This window comes from Urocampus carinirostris, chromosome 19 (assembly GCF_059441175.1).
Source record: "Urocampus carinirostris isolate Australia breed hairy pipefish chromosome 19, RoL_Ucar_1.0, whole genome shotgun sequence".
NCBI lineage: Eukaryota > Metazoa > Chordata > Actinopteri > Syngnathiformes > Syngnathidae > Urocampus > Urocampus carinirostris.
This window is the reverse complement of record NC_142367.1, coordinates 18,601,933-18,613,372: the sequence shown is the minus strand read 5'-3', so window position 1 is coordinate 18,613,372 and position 11,440 is coordinate 18,601,933.

Here is an 11,440-nt window from a genome sequence, read left to right as displayed (position 1 = left end):
TTGTACTTCCACTAAAAAATGTGATTAAGTACAGTTCTGTATCTTTCAACCGACTAAATAAGCCCCCAAAAATGCTAATATTATGCGACAAAATATATCAGGAAATAAAAAGAAATGGATATCTTGTGAAAGAATTGTAAAAACAAACGACGTTTGTAGGCCGTACAACCTTTGCAATAGTACATGAGTCAATTCATTCAAAAGAGAAAAATCATTTTGCATTGCTGGAAACTCAGCAAAATGTAACGTGATGTCAAGTTTTGGACATGTTTGATAATGGATTAGTTGCCACACTTGGGATTGCTGTTGCTCACTGTTGTTTCAAGCGTTGCTCACCGACTTTGTGTGAACGCTCAGATCCGGGGAAAATTACAGGGAACATTGGTTACAATGACACCACCCCCTGATCTTAAACCAGCACATCGCCTAGGGCCCAACGACCGCTAGGGGGCCCCCCAAGAGCAGTTAACTTTTTGGGTGCCGACATTGTCGCCATTGTCACTTTCTGTGTCCACTCAAAAATACTTCAACAGAAATACAACAAAAATACAATACAATAACTACAAAACTAAATATCAATTATAGTGCTTAAAAACAGGGCCTTCGTATATTATTTTGCTCTCATTCTGAAAAGAAAATTATAATAATAATAATAATAATTTCCTTTGTATGTCATTCTTTGTAACAATGTACACAGAACAAAATGTCGATACACCTGACCCGTTGTAGCGAGTCGATGCAGCCGCAGCCAACAGAGGGCGCCGCCATTATACCAATTAGGTATGTCTAGAAATACTAAAAAAATCCTACCACAGTAAAACTATTATACAAAATACTACTACATAAATACTACAAAAATACAACCACAGCAATATTACAAAAATACAAAAGAAATATTAAATAATAGTACAATGGAATACTACAAAAAATCAACAAAAACACCCCTCAAACACTGCTTTGGAAACACATGAAAAAAAAACACTTTTCCAGATATACTACAAAAATACCACTACATAATACTATAATACAACACTACTAGAAAAATATTACTACAGAAATACTACTACTGAAGTATCACAACAGAAATACTGAAAAAATACCACTGCATCATACTATATTACAACACTACTCAAAAAATATCAGTACAGAAATACTACTACAGAAGTATTACAAAAGAAATAGCGGAAAAATACAACTATAGCAACAATACAAAAATTCTACTACGGAAATACAACAAAAATAACACAAAAATGAAACTACAGTAATACAGTTCTATAAAAATACTACCGAAATTCTACCAAGGAAATACGACAAAAATATCACAAAAATGAAACTACAATTATACTATACAATGAAAATACTACAGAAATACTACAGATACAGAAAAATACATGAAAAGACTACAAAATATAACATAAACAGTACAAAAATACTCAAAAAATAATGCCGCAGTAATATTACAATATTACTAAAACCATATAAAAACTATTGTAATACTACAAAAATGCAACAGGTTTACATCAAAAAAGTACAATTTAAATTAGGGCCCCAAGAAGGCTTCATGCCACTCTTTAGAGATGAGCCGGACCTCTGCATTGATGGGAAGCGACAAATGACAATACTAGAATTCAAATGTTCTATTTTTAGAGCGAGTAAGTCCTCCTATACAAACATGGTGGCTAATAAGATTCTCTGTATGTGTTTTTTTCAACCAACCACAAGAGAGCAGCATCGCATTTCTCCAACAACGTCATGCATGCAAGGTAATGTGTTTAAAGATTGATTTTCCCCTGAAATAAAAAAAATAATATGTTCACGTCTCATCTCATCTCATTAGCTGCACCGCTTATCCTTAGTAGGGTCGCGGGGGTGCTGGAGCCCATCCCAGCAATCATCGGGCAGTGGGCAGGGGACACCCTGAACTGGTTGCCAGCCAATCGCAGGGCACACAGGGACAGACAACTCGCTCATTTTACCCAGGGACAATTTGGACCCGCCAATCCACCTGAAATGCATGTCTTTGGAATGTGGGAGGAAACCGGAGTGCCCGGAGGAAACCCACGCAAGCACGGGGAGAACATACAAACTCCGCACAGGAAGTCCGGTAGCTGGATCTGAACCCCCACAGGAGGTTCCTGAGACCTTAGAACTGTGCCGCACACGCGCTAACCACTGCGCCGCCGTGCTGCCATATGTTCACGTTTTTTTCTCCAAATGAAATTCATGACGGGCAAAAAAAAAAGAAGCAAAACCGAGTGTTTTAGAAAAAATATGTGTTTCAGGTGAATTGGCCGGTCCAAATTGTCCCTAGGTGTGAATGAGCGAATGAATTGTCTGTCCCTGTGTGCCCTGCGATTGGCTGGCAACCAGTTCAGGGTGTCCCCTGCCCACTGCCCGGAGATGGCTGGGATGGGCTCCAGCCCCCCCGCGACCCTAATGAGGATAAGCGGTACGGCTAATGAGATGAGATGAGATGTGTTTCGGCATCAGCTAATATGAATTTAAATGATGTATTTATTGAAAGAAAACCACATTTTTTCCGTTCCATCATTCTGCTCCGGAGCTATTTTCTGCAACGCCTCATAATCAAGAAATTGATCATTTCTTAAATGCTCTGCCATCTGAGATTTGATCTGCAACTTCAGTGGAACTGTTTAAATCCAGGCTTAAAACACACTTCTATTCTATAGCATACGAATAACCAATATGTTATGTTGACAATATCTGTGTATTATTTGTTATTGCAACATCCATTGCAGCCTGGTCATCCTGGAAGTTGGATTACATCATGTGCGGTCCCTTCTCAAGGTTTCTTCATTTACCTCAGTTTGAGGTTTTGAGTTTTTCCTTGCCCTCATATAGGTGTTAGATCAGGGGTCGTGTCAGAACCCGAACAGACGGTGGACCCAGACGCGTAACGTTTTCACGCAAGCTTTATTTTACACGAACAGGGCAGTCATGGGAACACAAACGCCAGCGATTCGGCGATCACTGGGCAAAAGAGATCGAAATCGGACAGGACAGAAGGGATCGATACCAGATACAGGATACTCAAGCAGATACCGGACAGGGCAGGACAGACAGTATCAATCAATACTGGATACACGAGTAGGATACCGGAGAGGACGGGGCAGACGGGATCGATACCGGATAGTGGTTACACGAGCAGGATGCGGGACAGGACAAGACAGGATCGATACCGGATACACGAGCAAGATACCGGACAAGGCAGGACAAACAGAATCAATACCGGACAGGACAGGGCAGATGGGATTGATGCTGGATACTGAATACACGAGCAAGATACTGGACAGGGCAGGACAGACAGAATCGATACCGGGTATTGGATACTGGAGCAAGATGCTGGACAGGACGGGACAGACGGGATTGCTATAGGATCCTGGAGACTGGAGCAAGATACCGGACAGGATGAGATAGACGGGATCGATACTGGAGACTGGAGACTGGAGCAAGATACCAGACAGGACGAGACAGACGCGATCGATACCGGATCCTGTAGACTTGAGCAAGATAAAGGACAGTACGAGACAGGCGGGATTGATACTGGATACTGGAGCGAGTTATTGGACAGGATGACACAGACGGGATCGATACCGGATACGGAAGACTGGAGTAAGATACCGGACAGAACGAGACAGGCGAGATCGATACCGGATACTGGAGACTGGAGCAAGATACCGGACAGGACGAGACAGGTGGGATCGATACCGGACAGAGTCAAAATACAAGTCTTGCAAGTGCCGAGGTTCGTTGACGGACTGACAAGGAGTGAATGAGAACACTGAGTTTAAATAGGGGGGAAGTCAATCAGGCAACGAGCAGCAGCTGGAGCCAAACGGGCGGGGCCAGGTGAGGGCAATGGGCAACCATGACAGGGTTGATGTAATAATAGTCTGTAGTCTGCAATAATCTGTGATCTGTGCAGCCCTTGGAGACTCCTCGTGATTGAGGTCCATACAAATAAATATGACTTGACTATATGAGACACCATTGAGCCAATTGGTGCTCGTGATGGTAATGCATGGCTTCCTGAACCTTGCGCTCTGATTGCCTTTGTGTGAATTTCAAGTCCAGCTGGTAAGCGGGAAGGGAAAGTGTCCTCAAGGGACTCAATCCAGCATCCCATGTCCCTTCCATGCCTGCGGACAGGAAGGCTCATCACATGAATAAATGCAGTTGGCCCACAGGAAAGATTTCCGGAAAACCCTCAGCTGGATCGACCAAATTGGCGTTAAAAAAATAAGGTTTCCTGACTTCGAAATGCGAATGAGGAATGAGAAAAGCCTTACGGGGACACGCATAGTCCCAAAATGATGACTCTTGCTTTCATATGACACTCAACTATATCTTCCGATGGAGGAATCTGCCACACTAAATTGTGGAAATTTGGAGGCCTGCTTCACTGAGATAAAAGAGTGGATGTCACTCAATTTTTTGCGTCTTAACTCTGAAAAGACCGAAATGTTAGTTATTGGTCCATCTAAATGCCGCGACTTATTCTCTAAAACTGCTGTGAACATTGACAAATGTCATATCACACAGAGTGACTCCGTAAAAAATTTAGGTGTCATATTTGACCCCGATCTGTCCTTTCAAACACATGTGAAGAAAATTACTAGAACTGCTTTCTTCCATCTTTGTAACATTGCTAAAATTCGTCCTATACTGTCTCAGTCCGATGCGGAGATTATAATTCCTCTTGTCTCGATTACTGTAATGCACTACTCTCCGGTCTCCCGAAGTCCAGAATCAAGAGTCTTCAGCTGGTACAAAATGCTGCAGCGAGGCTTTTAACTAGGACAAAAAAGTCCGATCACATCACCCCGATTTTGGCTAACCTGCATTGGCTCCCTGTTAGCCTAAGATGTGATTTCAAGGTTCTCTTAGTATTATACAAAATCATACAAGGACTTGCCCCCTCATATCTTTCAGATCTTATTTCCCCCTATGTTCCGGTCCGAAAATCTCGTAATATAACGACTCGATGTTTTAATGAGTTGCCAACGCTTTTAATAATCAATTGGTTGTTGGAGCCCGAATATACACAACACAACCGTTAAATCATTCAATGCCATAACACGTGAATATGTTTTCAGGGGCAGAAATGTTTCCACCCGGTCTCGAAGCTACAGAAAAAAAAATTCCGTTCACGGTTTACGGATCCCTGCTTGTTCGAGAGCGTTCTCCATCCGGGCAACGGTGCTGTGGAGTGCTCTTCCCCCCCGAGATCCGATCTGCAACCTCAGTGGAAATGTTTAAATCTAAGCTTAAAACACACTTCTACTCTATAGCATATGAATAACCTATACTTTTCGTGAACAATATCACTTTATTATTTGTGATTGAGGTTTTTGAGTTTTTCCTTGCCCTCATGTTGGTTCCAGATCAGGGGATGGTGTAATAATAGTCTAAAAAAATAATCTGCGTAATCCTGTGAAGCCCTTTGAGACTCTTTGTGATTAAGGGCTATACAAATAAAAATGACTTGACTTGACATGAAGGGGCGTATTATTGACGTATGGAGGTTACGCAGAGGCCGAGCTAACGTTTAGCTTATCTTTCATCTCGCGGGAGCTAGCGCTAACCTAAAATAATCGCGATGGTGGATCCCATTGCTCTGGTGATGATGACATTAATGTCCGTACAGTGGGCTTCACTTTGTCTATCTTTCAGTTTCTGTGAGTCAGCAAGTTAGGATTATTGACAGTTATAGACCGGCCGGCAGTTAACGAGGTGAAAACTATAGGGAAATTACTTTGCAAACACTGAACGAAGAAGAAGACACTAATTAGAGAACAGCTAGGGTTTCTATTCCCTTTGAGACATTTTGCTGACGAATCAAACTCCTCTTTAAGAAAAAATAAAAGATTCGGGAAGGGATTTAACGAAAATTGAAACCGAAAGAACATATTGATTTATCGCAGTGCTTGAACTACCAAAAATTCGCCATGCAATCGATCTGTTTGCCTAGTTTTTCTTAAATATTGTTTTTTTTTCTATATTTAGGCTTTGATTAAACCAGGGGTCTCCAACAAAGTGCCCAAGGGCACCAGGGTGCCCCCTAGGGACAGCTGAGGTGCCTGCCGACCTGTACTGAAAAAAACTCACCAGTGCTGAGTCATTGTGATTTTCTAGTAAAATGATGTGTTCAGTGATTGACTGAGTCTATTTAACCCTACTTCCCAAAATTAATCCGGTAATAACATAGTAACAACATAGTAATAACAACGATAAGTTGTTATTTTAGAAATGCAAATCAAACTGGATGCCTTTTGCGCTATTTATTAAGAAAAAGTAGCTCTCAGTGAGAAAAAGGTTGGAAACCCTTGGATTAAGTTTTCTAGGTTACAGCAGGAGTCTGTAGAAGTAGGTTTTCTCTTTTGAGTAGAAGTAGGTTTTCTCTGTTGAGTGTGTTGAACCCCCAAGCTGCAAGAATTTAGTCAAGTCAAGTCAAGTAATTTCTATTTGTATAGCCCTTAATCACAAAGAGTCTCAAAGGGCTTCAAAGGTTATTACACAGACTATTTATTCAGACTATTATTACACCATCCCCTGATCTGGAACCTACACGAGGGCAAGGAAAAACTCAATAACCTCAACGTAAGGAAAATGAAGAAGCCTTGAGAAGGGACCGCACAGGTGGCACCCCCCTTTCAGACCTTTCAGACCGCAAATTTAGAAAACAAAACATTGCATTTTTTTCTGATATTTTCTCCAGAAATGAAAAATGTGGACCATGTGCACAAGAGGTAATAGAAAAATAGAAATAGAAAAATCTTTCAAGAGTTTTTAAGAGTTATTAAATCAAGAAAAAAGCTTTTTCAGAAAGGCAGCAGTTCTAGCACCCTATTGTCTATTTGTGCATGCAACTTCTTGCGGGACTGACAATGTCATGAGACGTTTTTGTTGTTGAACATACCTCTCCTTGACCAGCTAGGTTAAGATTCATTTAAAGCAGGGGTGTCGAATTCATTTTAACTCGGGGGCCACACGCTAAAACAAACATTCTCTCGGGGGTGGGACTAGTAAAATAGAGAGAAAGAAAAAAGAAAGAGAACGATATAGGAGAAAGAGACAAAGAGAGAAAAAGAGAGAGGGTGGGACAAAGAAAGAGAGAAAGGGAGAAAGAGAAAGCGAGAGAGAGAGAGAAGAGAGAGAACATTAGAAACAAGAGATAAAAAGAGAAATAGTGATAGAGGGGGAAAGAAAGAGAGAGAAATAAAGATATTCAAAGAGAAAGTGAAAGAAGAGAGAAAAGAGAAAGAAAGAAGGGGAAAGAGAGAGAGAGAGAGAAAGAGAGAGAGAGAAGAGAGAAAAGGAAAAGAGGTAGAGAAAACTAAAGAAGGTAAAAAGACACAGAGAAAGAAATAGACATAGAGGAACAAAGAAAGAGAAAAAAGAGACAGAGAGAGTGAAAGTGAGAGAGACAGAGAGTGAGAGAAAAAAGGAGGAAAAGAGAGAGAAAGAGAGAGAGAGAAAGAGAGAGAAAGATATACAAGTCCAGCGTCTATGTGAGAGGCACCTGGCTTTGGCAACTTCAGGTGGACTTATGGGGCGGCAGTAGCTCAGGAGGTAGAGCGCTCGTCTTGGGATCAAGGGATCCCAGTTCGAATCCCGGCTCGTCTGTGTTACATGTCAAAGTGTCCTTGGGTAAGACACTGAACCCCTAATACCCCCAATAAGCAGGTTAGCGCCTTACATGGCTGCACGGCCGCTATTGGGAAATGTGAAGCACACTGTAAAGCGCTTTGGGAAGTCTTGACTTGAAAAGCGCTATATAAATGCAGATCATTTCATTTCATTTATTTCAACCTGCAGCTCGTTTTTCTCTTGCGCTTCTCTGAGCGTTGTCTCGCGGGCCAGATTCAACCCATTGGCGGGCCTGATCCGGCCCGCGGGCCGCCTGCTTGACACCCCCGCCTTAGAGGCACAAAATTCCTGTTGAGAGAAGAAATATCTTTACTTTTTTCCCCTTCATTGACGTCACCAATCTGGAATTCATCCCCTGTGGTGTTTAATTTAGAGTCCAACAACACTCGTTGAGATCCACAACATGAATCCCTAAAACGCTCGAACATCAGAAAATGATCAAATATTTAAATTTTCCCCAAGATATCACTCTTTAATCCAAGTTTTATTTTCAATCTTTAATAGTGATCGTGTTAGTCTCATTTCGACGCGGTATTCCTTTTTGGTCGCGGAGGCCCCGCTAATCCGGCAGTCTTGTTTGGTTTAAAGATTACGCATATTTAATCTGCAAGAGAAACTTTGCCTTAATCCTGGAAACGTCCCAGCGCAGCGTTTACGGATTCTCTTGGATCGCATCGCCACGGAAACGCTTTCTCAGTCGCACAACGCAGGAGGAGCGAACTGTGATGCAGATTAAGGAATTTGCCATGTTGTTTAATAATCCTTCAGCGTTTTTGCAACATGCATGGGAAAACCATTGTATCCTTCGTCAAACCAAAATCAATAGCATCTTCCCTCCAAATGGTTCACAATGACATCCAATGTTCCCTGTATTTTTCCTTACGGGTCTGAGCGTTCACACAAAGTCGGTGAGCAACGCTTGAAACAACAGTGAGCAACCATAATCCCAAGTGTGGCAAGATAATTCATTATCAAACATGTCCAAAACTTGACATCAAGTTACATTTTGCTGAGTTTCCGGCAATGCAAAATTATTTTTCTCTTTTGAATGAATCGACTCATGTACTATTGCAAAGGTTGTATGGCCTACAAACGTCGTTTGTTCTTACAATTCTTTCACAAGATATCCATTTCTTTTTTTTTCCTGATATATTTCGCATAATATTAACATTTTTGGGGGCTTATTTAGTCGGTTGTAACAACAAACACAATTGGCCACACTTATTGAGTATACTAGAAAAATGAACATACAAAAGTATAAGAGTACTTGCAACACAAACTTTTTCTTCTTTTTTCCGTGTTTTTTTCCACTTTTTTTAAAATTCCTTTAAAAAAAATCTCAATATGTTTTTTTTTCCGAGCTGTTACTTTTGTCTTTTTGTTTTCTATTTACTTTTTTCCTACATTTCTTTCTTTTCTTTTTTTCTGGCTTTTTTCTAAATTTTTCCTTCTTTTTTTTCTCATCCTTTTGTTTATTTTTTTCACAGCTTTTCACTCCTTTTTGTTTTGGTATTTTTTTCTTTTTTGTTCTATTCCCCCCATCATTTAAGTCATTTTGTGCACAATTTTACATAATATTTGGTCATGTAGGGATGAAAGAAGCAAAAACAACCTGAAGAGCCGTTTAGGACCCGAAAGAGCCGGTTCCTTTTAGTGAGCTGAGCTGAAGAAGCCGGTTCTCGACAAACTCTACTAACTTTACCCAACTTCGTTCTACTTCGACTCGACTTCAAAATACAGCATTTAGGACACAACGTCAGGGGAACCCGTGTAATTTTACCTTCATGCACTGTAACTTTGACTTAAGTCGCTTCTTAATAAGCAATTTTGAGCCCTGATTTTTGTGCGCTGGCTAGATTCTCTTGTGCACTGAGAATGTGTGAACAGTGTGCAATTGCGCACGCGTGCAGCTTAGAGGGAACACTGATGACATCACAGTTTTGTTAGAAACTACTTAAAAAAGAAGTACTTGTTTTACACTTGGAGACATAATAATTTAAACATATTTAAAAGACTTGTTTAAAGCATTTCAAAAAATGGGTTTTTCAGGTTTTCTTGTACCATGCAATAGAATCAGTCACTTTATAAGTATATATTTTTTTGTTGATCTGAAATACAGTAGATCCCCTGGTTATGGCATCCCTAGTTTACGATAATTTCAAATTAGAATGTAAAATACCGTAAAATTCGGTCTATAAGGTGCGAATCTCCGACGTGTAGAAATGACAAGCGGCATTTGGCTCGATTGTTGATGACGACAATGTGCAACATGATATCGGTGTTGGCAATTTGCTCTTCTCCAGCGTATTGAGTTGTGACAACTTGTGCATATTCCATTAAGAGCTGAGGGAATCCAAATGCAACAATATTGACTGCCAGCAATTAGAGGGAGGGTCATCAGGTCAGTGGCAATTTTAGAACCCGGCAAACAGAATGACCAAGAATCCAAAATTGTGCTGACCCCGGCAACCTCCCTTTACGAACCCATATTCGGGGCCAACGGGCCAAACCCTAAAACTTGATTATAGGAACGGGAGGCGGGAAAAACTGGATGGGGGGTCGTCTAGTAAACAAAAAGAGGTGGCGCTTGAAATGGAGATTTTCCATCCTGCTGCCGCATGCCGAATGGAGGATATGACCCCGACTCGGACCCTCACCTCCAAGGGCGATGGATGCCTGACTGCAAGGAGGATGGGGGAGAATGCTTTACAAAGAAAATTTTTCCCTTCACCTGATATAAGTTTCAATTAAATATATAAATAAACCATTTTAATACGCATACATGTTGGGTGTAATCCGACAAGCTTGTCAACATTGTACATATAAGGTTAATAACAGCTCCAAAAATGATTCCATTGAACAGTAGTTACACAGAAATTGTAGGTCATGTTTGACAGGAAACGGACCTGGAAGCAGGAAGTCGGAACTCATGTGCGTAGACGATCTGTCACTTTAATTAGGAAAGAAAAGTTGTCCAACATACAAACGGACCAAAAACAGAACAAAACAGGTTCAAAGGCAATCAAAATTACAAACTAGGCATTACTCAGATCAAACGGGCATGAACAGGGTTTCAACGAGGGTTAAACAATGATTTGGCCGCGGGCAGTTCCAAAAGGAGCGCTTAAGTACTCCAAAAGCAATCAGTCCAATGCGTCTCAGCCGGTGTCAAGGGGCGGGACCAGCTGGGCGCCATGACAACCGTGCAGGACATGACAATGTTGGTTTAAGATCAGCTAATTGTGTAATTGTAATCCTGTGCAGTCCTTTAAGACATTTTTGTGATTAAGGGCTAAATAAATAAATGTAACTTGAGTTGACTTGAGTCTAAGACAGCATAGAAATGAGATTTTCCTAGTTTTGTCACGACTAGAACAGGAAACAGGACCCACTTGCGTAACGTTACTCACAGTTTTATTGAAGAGAAGATAAAGGAGCGCACACTCGATCCGGAGATAGTTGGTGGCGAGGAGTAGGTTGCTCAGTCGCAGAAGTGGGACTTCTGTGGCGAGCGATGGCGGTGTCGGGAACGGAAAAAGTCGAAAAACCAGGAGAGGAGAGTAGCCATGGTCGAGATGAAACAGATCGTAGCGGAGAAAAACAAGAGCAAAAACACAAGACAGGCGAAAAAAAGGCCTTGCTGTGTAAAAAAACGGAGATTCGCAGACGGACTGACAATGGGTGACAGGAAGACGGGGGGTTTAAAAGTGACAGGCAGCCAATCAGCGTCCGAGACAGTTAGCGCCAAAGGAGCAGACTCAGGTACCCC